Here is an 18,841-nt window from a genome sequence, read left to right on the forward strand (position 1 = left end):
CCCCGGAGCCGCCGCCGCCTTTGATGCGGCTGCTGCTGCTGCGGGCCGGGCCGGGCCGGGCCGGGCCGGGCCGGGCCAGGAGGCAGGTGCGCGGCTCGGGCACTTCAAAGCGCCCCGCGCGGCCACCGCCTTTGTAATGCGCGGAAACGAGCCGGCTCCGCGGCGGCAAGCGGAGAGCTCCCCCCGCCCGCCCGCCCGCCCGCCCAAAATAGCCTTCCAGAGGGCCCCGCTTAACACCCTGGCCCGCGCCCCCCGGGCTGCGGAGGTCACGCTGGGGCTGCGGGCGGCGAGCGCAGGCGGGGCCGGCCCCGGGCCCCGGAGGAGCAGAGCAGAGCAGGCGCGGGGCGGGCGAGGGAAGAGCTTCAAAGGCTCCTCCTGTCCAAACACCCCTCCCGGCCCACCAGGAAACTCAAAGGCAGGCGCAGTCAGGCAGCTCCTTTCCCCCTAAAAATTCAAAAGCCTGGGCAGAAAGCGAAGAGGTGCGTGGCAGACCCACGCGGGCGCCTCGAACACGTGCGCCTTGCTTCCTGCCTCCTTCCTCACGCAGCCTTATCGCACCATCTACACCACTGCTGTCTCGGTCTCGAAACAGCCTCCCACAGCCCTGTCTTTCCCTCTACCAGACGGTTCCCGCATTGCCGCCGTGGCCAAACGCTCACCCCAAACTCTTCTCCCCCCGCAGCCCGATGTCCCTCCGGATGTGCCCGTGTGGCAGCAATGCTCCTGCCGCGAGGCTGAATGCCGGCTGAACATGTGGTTCCCCTCCAGTGGCTCCCAAGCTGTGACCAAGACGTGCGCGGTCCAAGAACCGCAAGTATCTGGCCTTTCATTTTGCCTCATAAACAGTGCTGGAGACATTAATCATCAGCCTCAGCAGCTCAGACTGCTGAAGTATATTTTTTATCAAATTCCTTGTGCCCGCCATGGTGAAATTGCTGTGTTTGTTTGTACCAAGCTTCACTTCCTCCCCCATCCAGATGTGCAGTACCTGCAGCTGGTGGCCCATCTCACCTGGCAGACACATGTGCAGCTCTGAGTGCCAGAATTMGCCCCAGGACAAAAAGGCCTTGTGTGACCCACAACCTCCACGGGAGGGGAGTTTTACTGCTCAGGCACAGCGGGAACCATGTCTGAAGAAAACAGGGTGACTTTATTCACATCTCCTATATCCTCCCTCTGCCCACACCCTTGAGCGTGATGGAGGGATGGCAAGGTGTATGTGTGTGTAGCCACGCATGCATGTTTTGGGTCGGTTTCTATAGGGAATGGACAGAATGGAAAGTTTATCTCTTGGAGTCTGGGGAGGAAGGAAGTTGTGTATGGATGAATGACTTTTCCATGACAAACAATGAGTCTGCACAGACATGGTGTGATGTCACCTAAAGAATTTCCAAGGCAGCCTCAGATACAGAAAATCTTTTCGCTGGCAGAGGAAAGAACATCCCACCTTTCCATTTCAACGCAGCCAAAAGGAAGAAGAATTAGGATGGAAAAAAAGAAAAAAAGCCTTCACTCTCTGTCTTTCACACACACATATAAGGTATGCACCATGTAAATAAATGACATGATGGGAGAGATGTATCCATAAGCTTCGCCCTAACCAAGTCTCCTCATGGGTTCTGAGAAAGGAGTAAACAGTGGCAAGCCATCCCAATGACTCTCCAAGCTAGGTATGTGAGATGGCAATAACTGATACACGTTCACGAATACGGATGATGTCAATGTTCGTGTTGGTGTGAATCTCTCTTGGTGCATGTGTGCAGTTGCAGCAGTCAGCAGGGCAACAAGCACGTGATCACAAAGCAGTACTGCACCAGCGGTCAAACTTTGGCACTGTGGAGGCATGCAACCTAAAACCTTTATGGCCTGTAAAGCCTGCAAGATGCTCAGGTGAAACTTGGTCTTGAAATACATGGCATTAATTAAATATCTCATTTTAATTATTAATATTTGAATGCAGCTGATGATTAACAACAGAAAAATGTTGTGAATACTGCTAGTAGCAGCCTGATGGCTAGTAAGCACAAGCAATGCAATGATTTTATTTTGAATCATGGGACATAAAAATTGCCATATTGGATAAGAGGACTTAATCAGCCAACCCAATATTCTGTCAAAGGTTAAAGGAAATACTTCAAAGGAAAATGTCTGAAACTGAATTCTAGCTAAATTCTGCTCCTGGAGAGAGTGACTGCTGTTAAGATGTGAATTGTGGAAGTGAGTCCTTTTTAAGGTCTTGTAGATAATTTCTTCGCTGATTGTGTTTATGACTTCAGATAAAGTGGTAATAGCAAGTGAGGTTTTGTTGGAGGGATTTAGCCTCAGCCAGCAACTTCCAAACTGAAAGCTGCAAAGTATTTGGCTGGTGGTTCGAAGAATACTGTCAGCCTCTCTTCCTTGTTGCTGTCTGCTTCAACTTGCCTTCAAAGTGAGTCTTTGTAAATGAAAAGCTTGTATTATTCTTTTAAGCCCAAATGCACGGTTGCTTCAAGCAGCTTTGGCAAAGTTCACTTTGCCAAAGCAGGGTTGGCTGGAAGAAGTCAGTGAGATTTTGTGAGGAAGAGAGCTGGGGTAAAGCTGGAGAGCTGGGATGAGAAGGGTCGGCAAGGCGCCAGGGTAAGGGGGGTAAGGAGCTGTTAGCAGTAATTCAAACGATTGACTGGGATGCTGGCAGGGTCATCAGGATTTGGGGGGCTCAAGGGGAGGCGCCTAGGAGTCAACAGGACATTAGGGTGGCTCTGTAGGAGGGACATGAGTGGGCCACTAATAGTGGGTCACTACACTAACATGGTTTTGGGGAGGCCCTGCATAAAGCCAATCTCACCCTGCCTTGCTGCTCCCTTGCCAGCCCCTGCCTCTGGCCCAGCACCAGTCCAGCTGGACCACCCCTCCTGGTGATCACCCCTGGCCACCCCCTGCCACCGGTCTGAGTCCTGCTTTTATCCCAACCCTCCCTCCATGTGGCAGCCTGCTCATATCCACTCATGCAAGGAGACCTCTCCCCTCCCAGCAATCGCCATCTCCCTCCCTTCCTTCCCTCCCTTTCCCTTCCTGTACCCCCTGGCCTCTTGCTGCTCAAATGGGAAGGGAGAGAGAGAGCAAAAAGGGTAAGTGGCCACACTGCTCCCACTGCAGGAGGGAGGAGGGGTGTGGGGAAAAAATCCAAAACAGAGGCTTGGCCCACTCAGACAGTGGTAATGAGTCCATGTTGCTGTGAGGCAGCTGGAAGGCTGGTGCTTGCACCCAGACCATCGAGGATCATTCGGGCAAAACAGGGAGCCGTCACCTGAAAAGGGACATGAATCTTAAACCTCAGAGTAAAGGTCTAATGCTCTTCTGACTGAGCTAGATGATTCCTTCTTAGAGGAAAAAAGCAGCAGCAGCAGCAAGCTTATATCTTAGTAAGAACTTGGCATTTTGCTGCGCTCAACAAGTCTGCTGCCCTAGGCAACTGTCTACTGTGTTGCCTGGCTGCCTAAAATTAATACCTGTATTCGCCTTTGTTCAGTTTTCAGAGGTGACAAATGTGCATGAAGCACTAATTTACACATCAAGTTTTGAAAGTCACACTGAAGCAGCTGGGAAGTTATTGCCACTTTCCAAATACTGTTACTGCTGCGTTTGCTGGAGGGAAGTTGCAAGACTTGAAGAAAGAAGGGGAGGTCGTGTCCATGAGACCATTTGCAAAAATTTGACAAACTCTGTGAAAAAGTTGAACCCTGGCTAGAAGACAGCCCTGACAAGTTAGAAAAGAGTTACCCATGCAAGTCTCTTGTCCTATTATTGATTTTTTTAAATTTTGGGATGTCCCCAAATGTGACACAGATCTTTATCAAGTGCTATAAAGGGTGTTGAAAGAAAATGTAAACCTCCTTCCACTGCAACTGAAATGATCATAATTTCTGCATCTTGTCTGGTTTCTCTCAGACGGGGCAGAACTGGACATACATCCTTCCTGTTATGGTCAAGAGCCTCTTTCAAGTTCCTGTTTATTCTCACAACTTGACTGGTTCATTGCCTGTTTCTAATGCCTCACAATGTCCAGTGCATCCAGAAACATTTATTGCTCTCTTTCTCTGTCTTAGGTCTGACATAAGCCACTTAACAGGGGAAAATACTCACTTAAGTAGAGTCTCATCTACTTAAGGAGCCAGCAGAGATTCCTAGGGATCCCTGATCTGGTTTACATATGCCGCATGGAAGGGAATCCCTGCCCTCAGTTTCTGCGCAGTGGACTCAGGCTCTACCAAGAGGTGCCCCATAAAGCCCTACCATACACTTCTGGCTTCTGGCCACTGGGCTTGGTTTTAACCACAGTTCTTACTAAGATTTCAGGAATCTCATTAAAGTAGCATATCCACCCATTCAGCTGAACTAGTTTTAGAGGGAGTGTGGATTAAAAAAAAAAAAAAAAAAGGCTCCTTGAAGCTAAATTGCAGCCTTCAGCCAGAATCCTCAGTCGTCTTTTACCTCCCTGACTTGTTTTGGACTGCACTGTTCACCTACTATTGTTCCTGAGCTGTTCTTCTATTAGCACTGTAGCATCATGTTGCTGCACTGGTGTCAGTCTTTCCAGATGTAATGTGTTATTTTATTTGTAGCATGATTATTAATAAAGCAGCAATGGGAGTCACCTCTGTAGGTCCAGATCCAGCTGAGGTGTTACAGAAGGTGTAACAAAACCTCCCCAAAGCATCCCAGCACATCAGTCCTTTGTGTCGGTCTCTTTGTTCTTGACATTGCACTGCCCTGTTCAGTTGTTCCACACTGTCTGTCTGTCCATTGTAAAGGCAGATTATTCCTACTCACATCCTGCTTGTTTCTTTTGGTACTTATGCACTTGGTTTTATCTTCCGAGGTGCTCATGTGCTACCTTTTTCTGCATCTCATCACCTGTCACCCCTGCTGACAGATCCAGATTTCCTTTCACCACTACCTTGCTCTTTCATTTTTCCATGACTCTCCTGACCAATGACATTCAGTCTCACTGTCACTCGAGCATGTAGTGCAGCACATGCCAAGATATACCTTCCAGCCTCAGCAGACCTGGTGACAGCTGTCCCTGAAGTGTCTAGCCAAGGCAAGCAAGAATGGAGGGAGGTAGCAAGAAAAGCAGAAGTATTAAAAACAGCAGAAGAGGCCAGATATTAAATCTTTTTACCATTTAAAACTAGAATAGCTAAAAAGTATAGTGTTTCTATGAATAAACCAGTTTTTCACTAGCAAAAGACCTCACAATCTTTGTCTTTTATCCCACAATATTTCACATGACAGGCAGTGRGTTCACCTGCAGCAAGACCATCTCACCTGCTACAAAAAAGGAGCAAACTCCAAGGATAAATTGGCACTACCCCACCTCCCTGTTCAGGTGGTTCGGTGGTAGATGTACCCTTACAGTAGATGGGATCCCAGTGTCTAGCCAACCTGGTTAACAGAGACCAGATGTTCAAAAGAAAAGTGCAAAAGACTCAGCAATGACCTATGGAGCACATGCAGCTTCTGCAGGTGCTGAAACAAAAGCAGTTTCACACTTCTGTCACACCCTGTGGCTGGGAACCGTCACAACTCTTTTGGATGGTTAAGTAGAAGCACTGTAGCACAAAGAGGCTAAGAAATTTGCTCGTGTTCCCCAATTCTGAGCTTCACAGTAGGGGCTAGGAAGAAAAGTGACCTGAGACTTTTTTTTCCCTAAATTCTTGGTTATGCACCCTGCAGCTTAAGGGAGGGAAGCAACGTAGAATTATTTTAGCAGGTATCTGTCTGCTTGGGAAACATCAATATTCACAATATTCCCAGAGACAGACTTCAGGCCATCCAATTCCTCTTTCCATGGTTAGTCCACTACACTCTATTTGCATATTGGTCCAAAGAACCTAAATCGGGAGTTRCATGAGAAGGATGGGACATGTTTGGCCCAAATTTTGCACTTGTCGTTTCTATGACTGATAGAATTCCAGAGTTTCTAGAGCTGCAGCAGATCATCGTTAGTCACAAATTGAAACCATCTTAGTGTATTTTATTTACATGGGTAAGCCATATAAGAAACTAGAACAGCTCCCACTGTGTGTGGTCATAATCCAGCAAATCACTAAATACATATATTTGAAAAATACCAAACATTATCCTCTGATGACTGTTTGGTGGTTATTTAACAGACCCACAGTGTCGCAGTTTACTTTCCAAATAGGCAAGCCACCTCCTCGGCTTGTGCTAACAATTTCTTTTTCAGAATCCCCAGATCCCCTCAAAGGAGCCACATCAGGTGCAGTTGAACCACAAGCCCAGGCAAGGTTAGCAGCTCATGCTGCTCCTGGACAACATTGTCGGTTTCCATGAATGAAAGATTCCAACTTTTAAGGCCATCTAGCCAGTACCTTCCACAAGAGCTACATTTACATGGAGGATTAAACATCTCAGAGGGGAAAACAACACGAGGAAAGTGAAACGGAAGAAAGTACGTCCCTCCTGTGTTTGTTTACCAGGGGYGACTTTGGGAGCTGGCGTACCACTTGTGATATTGCCCGTCCCACGGACCCCTCGAGCCACGTAGTGAAGGCAGCCCTCCGCTCTGCTAGCAATGTAGTAGTGGCTGCAGTATTTCCAGAGAGCAGAGAACTCTGGACCCAGATTATGGCCATTACACGTACACGTGTCAGCCCTGCTTTAAGATTAGGCAGGATAATAGGACAAAGTTCTTTCTTTAACAGCGTGAGCAACAAGGCAGTGAAAGATAGTCTGAGTCGAAGCAACTTCTCTGCAGAGACTTCAGGACAGGCCAGAGGAAGGGAACAGCTGGATGACTTTAAGTAGTTTCTTCCTTACTCTGATCTTGCAAAGCACAGCGCACCCTTCCTCCTCCCCAAAGTGGTGTTTAGCTCCTCCAATCCCACTGGAGCCATCCCAAACTGAGAGGATTTATGTCCCTGCAGCTACAGGCCTGGGCCTCATTTTTTGCTTTTAGCATATTTTACTTCTAGTTTGTTTCATACTCCGTTTCATACTTCCACTAACTAGCAAAGACAGTCAAATATTTAAATACAGTTAAGCTGCTGCTGCACTGGAGTGAATGACCCAGGGGAGACACAGAGATGCACAGTTATTTCTCTGTTTTGGACATCCAACAACTCAGCATAAGCCACAAGGATTGGTGTCAGTCTGACTTGGATCAATAGTGTCCTGTTAGTTTCTTTTTTTAAACCATAATGAGCAAATCTTGATGTAGGAATACAAATATAAATTTCCAAAGGAAATAGTCATGGAATAAATTCTAATTGAATTTACTTTCACTCTCTTTCCTGTTAGAGTCTTCAAAGATGTTCTTACAAAGTCCAGTCTCATGAAAATAATACTAATAGTCAGCTCTTCTTCCACTAAAGAATTGCAAAGCAAGCACATAAACACCATACATTAGATCCCTCAACTCTAACAGGTACTATTTTCCCTTAACCTACAGATAGGGAAAATGAGGTGCAGGAAGGCTAGGTAACAGGCTCAGACCAGTAAATCTGTGGTGCAGATTCACCTCTTTTCTGTAAAGCATTAAACCAGGTGCTTAAAAGTAGGCATAYGTCTACCTGTTTTCCTGAATCAGGGTCAATATTAAAATCTGCTTTCTGTTTCCATTCTTTTGAGCACCAAATACTTCTTCCATCCATTAAACATTGTTCCTGCTCAAATACAGCGCATTCAAAGCCACAAGTAATAAAACATTGTGGGAATAATGCGCCAGTGAACAGCATCATTTACACACTTATCACAGTTTCCAAAGCAAAGAAGAAAACATTTTCCAAGCACGCTTAATATATTTTGAGTATTAAAAGCCCTCCCTATAATCAGAGGATTACATTAATTTATTTATCCATTTCAAAACTTATCTTTTATATGGTCACTTCCAATCAGTTTAGGAATATCCTGTCAATTCTGGATGCAACAAACTTAAGCTAAATCAGTTCAAACTGTCTTAGGAATAGACTGCATATACATTGGTACCAAAAAGAGATCATTTTATATCTCACCTTTTTTTTAGCACCAATCACATATGTACAGTTCTGATTTCAGAATAAAAGTAAGTTATTTAAGATCTTGTTGGCAAAATGCTATTACAACATTTTGACCTTCCTAAATAAAGAGTTTCCAAATACAAATTTTCAGCAGAATGTGCATTCATGCAAATTTAAGCTGGAAGAGTTATTTCAGTGTTGATTTTTGTGTAGGTTACCCTTTAAACTGAAAGTAAAACCTTCAAAATTAAGATCTGCGCTCATTTAACTAAACTGTTCAGTTAAACCACTATGGTTTTTTTTTCAAGTAGATAAGGTCTAACGTGAGGAACAAGGAGCCATGTCTATTTTCAGTGACACATCATATGACCCCATATATAAATTTACAGAGCATTTTGAAAGCTGTTTGGTTTATTTGGGGTCCCTACTCTGTCTGGAATCTCACTGCTCAAAACCCTGCGACTCTTTCTCTAATTTCCAATCTAAATTTATTCATGGTCAGCTCACACCCATTTGTTCATATGCCAATGTGCCAAGACTGAGGCTGTAGCCTCACAATACGGTTGTGCTGGCAGCATTACTGAGGTAATAAATACGTGCGTCTCCCATCCTCCGGAGCTCATCCCAGCCCTGTCCTGCAGGACACTGCTCTTTCAGGCTGCAGCCCCACAAAAACACAAGCAGAGCCTAAACTGGCCCCGCTGTAGTCCCAGGCTCCCATCTCCCTCAGCCTGTCTCCTTCCTGTGCTGGTCCTGATTTTCATCTGTCCCACTGTGAGCAAGGGCAGGGAGTTAAAAAGATTCAGAATTAAACTTACCAAAAAAATTGTATGCTTTTGACTTATTTAACTCCCTGGACTGGTTCATGTGGGAATCAGAAATGTGGCCGAGCAGGGCAGGAAGACGTGGCCAGATGGAGCCGTGCCGGCACTTCAAGAAAAATTGTATTCCTTGGAGGATTTTTGATTGTGGATCAGTTCCCTGACTGAGTTCATATAGCACATTGCCACAAGCTGAGGGCACAACTGAGTGCGCTACGGAGAGGGTGAAAATCTGCTTCTTGGACAGGAACTGCTTAAACCAATACTGCTGCCAAACTGAAAAGCAAGAACATGGTAATGCAAACAAATCTAAAATATCTAAATTAAAAAAAACATAACAAAGCACTAATTTGAAAGGCACCTCTGTGTAAAATTAACTACTTCATGTTTGAAGTGTAGCAGCTAGTATTTGCTCCTTTGTAAATCCTTCCCTGAGCAGCAAGAAGAAAAAAAAATCTGAAGTGGAGAAGCAACTAAAATTGCAGAGCACTTTACTCAAATTTATTCCTTCTCAATGACTTTGAATTTGACTCAGTTTTCAAGGCCTATTATATAGATATTTTAACTGCCAAAGCTTTCCAAAAAAAGCTTTTTTTTTTTTTTTCCTGCTTCTCTCCTCAACATGAACTGTAATGTGACATTTTTGCTGGTGGTACAGACATTAGAATARAATCCATCTTTTCCTCCCACAGCTCTGCTGGCCCAGTAGAGCTAACAAAAGTGAAAGCTTGCTTTGCATCAGGAAAAATCAGTGGAAGTTGTCACCAGATCGGTTATCCCACCAATAGTGATGGTTTCTGAGCATAGCTCTGTCCTTTGCACATCCCGCACTCCACCAGTGGGGCTTTATCCTCCAAAGAYCCAGCTCACACCTAGCCTTCAAAGTAAGAACCCAGATTTCAAAAGTGCATGTAGAAAACTGAGCTTCCCCTTTCCTGCTTTTGATGTGAAAAATATGTTGTAACCACCAGACTCAAAACTCCTAGAGTTAAACTCTTTGAAAAACCTTCATTTAGGTGCCTGTTTGACACCTCATCTACTCAGAAAATGCTGTTCAAGCCTATGGACGATATATACTGGAGACTTTGGCCCTAAGCCGTTCTGAGAGTCTAGTTGGCAGTATACATATTTGCAGCCTGTCTTATACCCTAAAAAGTCCCTAAAATTCACCATTCCTGTACCAGGTGCAATTGGGCTGGACAAGGATACCCTATTTGGGTTGTTATGATCCTGCAAACTTAAGAAAGGAGCTTGGAAATTTTGACTTCTCATGACAGCCAGTCTTTCAATCCAGTTTGCTATCAAGAGCCGAGGAAGGACAGTCCTGCTTCTCTTGCCGCAAGTGTGGCCCTTAAATTGCCCTGCCCTGGCATTTGCAGCAAGGAGCAGGTAGCAAGGCAGCGATTTGGCTCTCACYGTCTGCACTGCCACGATTTCGGCTGGAGCTGTGCTGCTCTGTGAGGTGGGGATGTGACCCTGTGCCTGGGCATTATGGCAAGATGCCAGTTTGGGACCTGCTAAGCCCAGCACTGCTGCTGATTTGCTTAGTGATTTTGGCTATAACTAACTGAGACTCTGAACTTTAGTTTCTTCACCTACCAAGGATCAGTATTGTGATATTGCCAGTGGATGCTGTGATACATTACAGGATCTAATGCATTTAAATATCCTTCTGTGAAGCCATGTAAATACGATTATTATTAACTCCATATTCACAGTGACACCTCAGGCAGAATTTACCAAACAAAAGAGAATAGTGTATAGGACACAGAGCTTTTTTCAAATAAAGAGAGGTGTTTTGGGAAGTTGGTGGGAAAATATGTAACCAATGGGAGAAATTAAATGGATTTAGATCTTCCAATTGCCACTCAAATAGAGGAAACCAAAATGATCTATTTCAAGCTACCATCCAAAAGAACATTTACAGTATCAGATATTTTTTTCTTCATTATTTTGAATGTATATATTCTCTCTAGGCAATATGATATTGAATATCTTGACTAGAAAGGAYTAGGGAATTTCTGTACGTGGAATGGCTATTCATCTGGAATGTAACATTGACTTTTTTGGCCAAATACAACGTTCTTGCAGTGGGATACGTGTTTGTTCTGCAGAAATAGTGTATTTGTAGAAAAGGTAAAGATTGCTTGCGGGTGAGGGAAGCATGCTGGGTCACACAGAAGGGTTTGTGTGTGTGGTGTCCTGCATGCTTGTTTGCAGGTGTGGACTACAGAAAGCCCATGTATGAGGATCTGTGCACCCATGCCTGCGGTGGGCAGGATGTAGGAGGAGAGAAGGAATCGCTTGAGTCTCTATACTGCAGGGAAAGCAAAAAATCCTRTTAAGGATTTATGCTGTTACAGCAAAACAACTTCCTCACTTTAAGCAGAAGCCAGCTTTTTGATTGTCTTTATTTCAGTCATGCTGACGGTGTGTAGTTCTTTGATCAAGCCCAGTGCCTTTTTTGTCCTGAGAAATTCATCACTAAAAACGGGCTACCAAGACTCCTAGCTCCTACTCCTGCTCTTGATCAAAATTAGCCCTATTTTTCCAAAGTACTCAGCTGCCTTTGAAGTGTGCTTCCAAGACTTTGGGTGAACAGCCTTCATATTGCTGCACACTCATACAGTGAAAGCAGAGTTTTTTATTATTATGTGAATGTGTTTGAAAATATAGTGACATGCACGTTCAAAAATATGTTCTAGAGAAAGTATGTAAGGGAGATGTCTGAAAAGAAATTTGTGCATAGTGTGTAATAATTATAACATGTTTTCATTTATGCAGTGTCTCCTCCACGCACAAGGGAATATAATGAAATGTAACRAAAACCGCATATCGTTACAAAAAAACGGGAGAGAGAGTGTTTCATACAAAGGTTAAACAAAAAAATCTGTTTAATGTCACTTTGGGGATTAGAGGAACTGGAGTAAAACAAACATCCAGAACAAACTTTGAGGGGTTGCTTCAGGAAAAGCACGTGTGTGTGTGTGTGTGTGTGCCATCACATCTGCATATTCAGTACGTCTTGCTGGGACAGCTAGGGGAAAAGAGGAAGCTGGAAATTTTCAGTGTGGGAATTAGATGGAAGAATGTGAACCATTCTAAACAAAACATAGCTAAGTTGCCAGCTGACTTGCTAAAATGCCAGTGCTCTCTAGGATCCATTGAAGCCGAGCTAAGGATTGGCCTTGCAGCTCAGGCGCTGGGTAGGGAGCCAGGAGATCTGGGCTGTACTCCTGGCCCTGCAAGAAACTCAGCATGTGACTCCGGAAAGTCATTGAGGCCTCGGTTTCCAAAAACTATGACTATATTTCTGGGCATCTAGCGTGAGACAGCATGAGCTCAAACATCCAACATTTCAAATGAAGTCAAGCTGCAGGTAACAAATTCCTRTCCCTGCAGAAGATATGCTTTGGGCCTCAGTTTTACCATAGATGTAATGGGGCTAAAACTTGCTAAGCAACCAGAAACACTGTGAAGCTTAAGGTATTAAATGATTACGCAGAGCTTTGATTCTACCAAATGAAAGGTACTATAGATAAGCACAGGAGTATTATTTAATTACCTGTTACTTCCCACATCCTGGCAACCATTGCCATTCTATAAATATTTTCACAGGTTTCAATATATCTAGAGATTTTTGTTTGTGTTTCCTGCTTCAGGGCATTAAGGAATAATCTTCATACTAAAGGATTCACTGTTCCAAAAGGAACAGAAAGAATACAGACAGGGTTTGCTGGCAAAAAGTGTAAAACAACAACACCAACAAGACTAGGAAAATAGTAGAACTCAGGTAAAACAGTGGAAAGCAAGCTGCTTTTCCACACAATTTAGTCAGCTTGTATGCTGGAAAGAAAGGACTAAAAGCAATATTTCTAGCTCACATTTTCATGTGCACATACATTTTTTTTAAAATTGGGAACCATGTGGATTAAAGAAAGTTGTGTTCTCATTGTACATGACAGGGCCTGGTCACATAAAAATAAATCTATATGGAATGAATATACTGTAGGCAAAGGATTACTTTGTTTTTCTGAATGATATAGAAATAAATTGAAAGAAGAACTAGTATAAAACACACATCTTTTTATATCCATTTATATTTCTACCTCTAACACCGTGAACCCTATACTTTTTCCCCACCCTGTTCATGTCTCCCCTTAACTTCACCGCCACATTTTCAGGGAGGATTTTCAAAATTTTTCTTGTGCACAGGTGGATAGCATGCTTTGGGAAATTCAACAGCTTGAATGAGGTTTTAGGGTACCAAAGAATGCAAGCAAGAACAAATGCAGCTTCTGAAAGTCACTTCCCTCTGCCACCACTTCTCTCTGCATTCTCTGGAATTGCAGCCAAAAAAACTTCTGAAAATCAGGCAAATTTAGCACCAGAAGTTTCTGCACTATTACTTTTAGGAACAAGATGTTAAACTAACCTTCCTTTGGCCAGAACTAATGCAAATTCTGCATTCTGTATAAAATTGTATTTTGTATCTTTCACCTGCATTCCATATAAAATTATATTTCATAACTCTTACCTGCAGCTTGTGTTCTTTCATGCTGGGCTCTAACTGTGACTGACTTTCACAGCATGCTTTCAAAACAGTACTGCCCCATTTTTCATTTTTCCTCTAAGAACTTACTTTGGAGCCAATATTTGTAGGGCAGATGACATAACTTTGTCCAATTCTAGTGAATTGCCAATTTTAAAATGCTATTTACTACCTGAAAATGTACTGGTGGCTCTGGTCCAGAGAGGGAGGAGTTCATAGTTAAAATTAACACCGCAGTAATCCCTGGATAAAAAAATACTGTGGTTCAAGAACTGGACAGCTACTTCTGTCTCTTCCCTGACCAAACTTACCTTCTTATCAGGTTATATCTAACTCTTGCTATTGCAAGAATATATGAATCACCCCTTCCCGGACCTTGCTCCCATGTGCCCCAGGCAAGACTTGACTGGAGAGGAACAAGTGCAGGTATCGATGCCTCCCCTTTCCTTGGTGTTTCTGACAGAGATGACTAGCAACAAGCTTCCCTAAAAGCCAAATAACGCTTACTCACAAGCTGGCCAGTATTGCTACATCTGCCCTGACTGTATGCAAACCTCTGGCAGAGCGGAAGTCGCATCCACTTCCACGCACCCACTTTTCTCCAATCTCAGCCCAAGGCCAGCTACTTCGGGAGAACGTATCCTCATCCCAAGCTGAACATGCTGGATGTCATTGGAAATACACAGAGTTTTAGCGTACTCTGTTGGATTTTGGACAACTGTTGCAGAGAGAGATTTCACAAACATGCTGCTGTAGCAGGTACTACACAGCATGTCAGGCACACATGTATGGGCTGTGACTACAAGAACCACCTGTTTTCGCTCAGGTTGTAGAGGTCTTAGAGTTCAATCCCCAGGCAAGGCTTATGAAAGCAATTACTACCTGAAAGGTCTCTTTGTTTTTGTACCATTCTGCTTTTAATAATGATTACATCAGATACGTTCTGACATCTCGATCTTCTTTGGCACTGCTAATAAAGGAATGACAAAGCTCAACACTTAAAATAGCGCTCAATGCAATGAATTGCAAGCATTCCGGTTTGAGATTTTACTTCCTGCACTTCCAGAACACTTTCTTTTGCTGAGTTGTAACATCGTGCACAAAACTTCATATAAGCTATGAAGGAGCTGACACACATGGCGGAGCAGGGATTTGCCTGTGGTCATGGGCCCAGGTCACTTTGTCTAACCACCAGACAGTCCTGTCACACAAGAGCAGATGAGCTGTACTTGATAGGTACATGACATCCGAGTCCAAGAGCCAACACCAAAATACATTATTTTGGTTCTTCACACAGTCCTTTCATCTATAGACGATTCAACCTATTACAGCAGCAATGGTCACTGAACAACTTAATGGCAAAATTGGGAATATAAACTAGAACTCCCATGCTTTATACCCTCTGACCATTCTTCCTCACATAAACACAGCTATATTCTTGTCAGTTATTGATCAAAACCCAAATGAAAAAAAAACAACTCCCACAGGCTCAAATTTAGAGCCAGTATTTGCACTGAGACATCAGATCTGAATTTTGCCCCAGCACCTGCCTAAATATTAACAGTATATTGTATTTTGAATGAAAACACCCCCCGCCCTGACACCAGGAAATAAATGGCAGATCAGAATTACTTTGTCTAGATGGAACCACCTAATCCTAAAATACAGACTTGCGTAGCACTTCACCGTATTAAAGTCATGGTACCTGCAAGGTACAGTAAAAACATGTTTTTTCACTTTTACGGAAAGCTTCATTGTGACCTAATGCTCAGGTCAAAGCTCCGCCAAGGCAAGAGGAACATAATGTTACAATTGCAACATAATGTTACAATTCCTAGTTGTATTTTCTTTATGCTGTCTGGTCTGAAAAATGACTGTTTTAAATAAAAGCCTAGCTCTCCAGTGCTGTCTGCATGAATGAGGACCCCCCCAGGCTCCTAACTCCCTAATACCCCTTTAATAATCTTGGCCATAATGAGTGGAAGCATATGAATCCTAGTCGTCTGTACACCCGTTCTGTGCAGTCTTTTCTGCTCTGTTGGATGAAGCTGCCTGTCGTCTCTCAGGTGCCAGGATGTGGGACAGCGTGGTGCACATGGGGCAAGGGAGGGAGCAGTGACTGCAGGGCACAGCAGAAGGCAAGAGACAGCCAATTTAGTGAAAGCAGTAAGGTTAGCTAGGCAAGGTGGGGAAATATATTACTTTAGGAACCAATTTAAGGTTGAATGGATCAAAAGAGAGAGAAGTGTTTGAAGACCACAGGCTTTATTGTTTAAGTGGTTTGGTGTCATTGCTCTCCTGCAATCAGTGGGATTGCCCATGAGTGAGAAAAAGCCAAATGCCAAGAAGATTTCTGTGGATAAATTCAGCAATCTTCCATTCCATGGTTGGAGCTTTAAAAATGCAGAAAGCACATGGAGCAGGGTGGCAGAAGAAAAGGAAGGGTAGGGAAGGAATCGGTATTTGTTATCTCTTAAATGATTAATTTAAACCAGGCATGGAAAAGGGGGGGGGGGGGATGTTATCTTACAAACTAAGAAGCAAAAGGAACAAATAGGGACAGACTGAGATGAAACTGCAGAAAGACCCAGCGGACACTATGCCCAAACATGGAATACAAGATACAAGACAGACGATGGTGCAGGTTTATCGGCACGGATCACTTCCAATCGCAGAAGCCATGAGTGAGTTATGCAGATCTTCCTGAACCACTGCCAAGCAAAACTGTCCAGCCTCCACTGAACACCGGTGTAACTGGGGAAAAAAAGAATGAAACGTTTATCTGGCAAGTGCTTTCAAAAAGAGAAAGCGGCTGTTCGGAGCTGTTCAAGGGGCTGGAATGTTAGAAATAGTTCCAGAGGGATAGATTAGCAGTCAGAGTGCATATGAGGTAGTCAGAGATTTTTAATAAAATGCAGTTTATCACATGGTGATTACCACCTCCTATTTATACCATATGAGATCATGGTAAACATGGCACATATTTCTTTGCTTCTGGAAATGCAAAATCAACTGAACAACCATGTGATAAATTGCCCCTTTCCGTGCACTTTTACTTTGTCTTTCTAAACTCTATTTCCAAACATCTATCATTCAGATAAAGCAGACGATAAAAAACTACTACAAAAATACTTTTTGTCCTTCCCCCTCAAAACACAGGAGATTAGGATTATGAGTCCAAACTCCAGGGCTACTCCATGTAACATCTAAATCTCACTAGTTCACAATGAAGCACAGACAGACACTCGAAGTGTAACATGTGAGAAAGGGGACTTCAGGGTCTCCAAAAAAATGCACCATCTATTTCTAGCCTTTGCTGGTTACACACAACAGGCATTAAGCACACAACATGCTAAGATATAAAGAAAAAAATATTTAAAGTAAGATCCTATGGCTTAAGGAGCGTGCCTTTCCCCCTTCCCCTCAACTGCAATTTCAAGGTAGAAGGTTTAAAAATAGGAATTATAGAATTAYTTCCATGGTAAGTTTCCATAACCAAATACAGGATAATACAGTAAAAGACTTCACTAGCACTCTTTCAGAATGACTTGTATAACTTGCTTGTAGCTTTGCCAGTTATGAGTAATGCAACAATCACTAAGATATGCCAACACCACCTTTGTACCACATTTCTTTCACATGTTGCCTGATGTCTACTGGACTCAACCTTCTGGTGAGCAGCCCCACTGTCTTCAGCTGAACAGGTCTCACAAAGCCAGGCCCACGCAGCCTGCGAAACACTGCGCATGCCAAACCTTTCCCCTGCTCCTGACTTCATGTAAATTTTCTTTTTTGGTCAAAGTGTTCTATGATTGGTCTAAGCACAGAAGCAGGTTTAGAGTACTCTTGCTCAGCAAAATCGACTCCCCTAACTGTTTTCACATTAATCCRATGGTACAGGCAAAAATAAATAAATAATGCTAAGAAGATAATTAGCACTGGGTGACACCTGGTACAGCGTCTGTGTGAGGCTGTGGTGCTGTGATCATTTAAGCCAGATCTGCACATTGCTGGATCACCCAGGAGCACAAATTTGATCGGGATCAGGCCAAGGCACATGACCACACTTCTGAATGAGCCAGAGCACACGATACAGAGCCAATGCCAATTTTACGCTGGCTTTATGCCCACTGCAGGGGTGCAGATGATACCTGATTTGGCTAGAGCTGTGTACAGTGATACCCGATCCAGCATACAGTCTGCTAGTAAAAAGTTAACCTGTCAAAAACTTCTTGAATTAACTTGACCGGGCAGAGCGAATGAATACCAGGCCAGCACTTTGCCTCACATGGCCATGGCATTTTTGAGCCAGTAACAGGAGTTCTATTGCTGGATTTTCTGTGTTGCCAAACCACAACCTAATGTCAACAGCGATGCTTATATGCACTGGGATCTCATTGCAGGACCAGGGCCTAAGAGTCATTCCACTCTCATGGTCTCCAACTTAAGGCAAAAAAAAAGAAAAAAAAATAAAGCAGAGTGAAACTAAGCATTTAACATCTAAGTCTCTGCTCAACAAAGACTACTAATGTGGAATCTGWACGTGAAGATGGAGCCAGGGGCACTTCTATAGCAGATAAATTTAGATGATGATTAAAATAGAGCCTATTCCTTTGGGTTAGTGAAAGTCTCAGTAGAGCAAACACATCAGTAACGCGGCTGATTTTAGTAGTATTTTAGTAATCCAAACAGTATTAAAAATGCGGCCTGTCATGATGAACAAATGTGAACTCTACTTTTTTTTGTTACAGCTCTTTGGCACTGAAGAGCAGCACTGCTCTCCTGAAACTGCTTCCAAAAGCCTTACCTGATCTGCAGTAGGACTTAACCCATTTTTAACACCCGTGCAGGAAGTGCCCGGTGTTGAAGCACACACGGTTACCAGTACATGAGGCTACAGACAGGTAGCAAACGCGGATTTCAAAGCGTCTTTCTCGAGACTGCTGGAAACGCTGAAAATTGCTTGGTTTACGTGAGCACCTAAAACTGTTTTCAGCGCCAGTTCAAGGAGACCGTTGGGAGAAAGCCGCTCCCCATAATTCTTCCGTTGCCCAGCGCGGAGGCCCTAGCCCCCTTGACAGCTCCCCCCGTCCCCGAGCTATGGAGGGCCACGCTCCTGCGGCCTTGATGGGGATGCCTACGTGGGGGGGGTGGGTAAGTTTTGGCCCTGGTGAGGCCGAGACAGCCTGCGGTTAGGGCTTCTCCTCACCGACATGGCGGGAAGGGCGGGGGGCAAGGGGGAGGGACACGCAGGGCCCCGCCCCGCCGGCGCCCCCTGGCGGAGGGGCGCTTGCCGCGGCGGCGGGCGGGGAGCGGCGGCGGCGGCGGCGCAACGGTTAACGGCGGGGCGCAGCGAATGGGCCGCGCTGTTTCCAGGGCGACGGCTCGGAGTGTTCCGGATCGTACCATTGCGCAAGCGGCGCGGGGAGGGGCGGGGGGAGCAGCGCCGCCGTCGCCAGACCCAGCCC

Source organism: Apteryx rowi, unplaced genomic scaffold, assembly GCF_003343035.1.
Source record: "Apteryx rowi isolate R43461 unplaced genomic scaffold, aptRow1 scaffold_31, whole genome shotgun sequence".
In the NCBI taxonomy this organism is placed as follows: domain Eukaryota; kingdom Metazoa; phylum Chordata; class Aves; order Apterygiformes; family Apterygidae; genus Apteryx; species Apteryx rowi.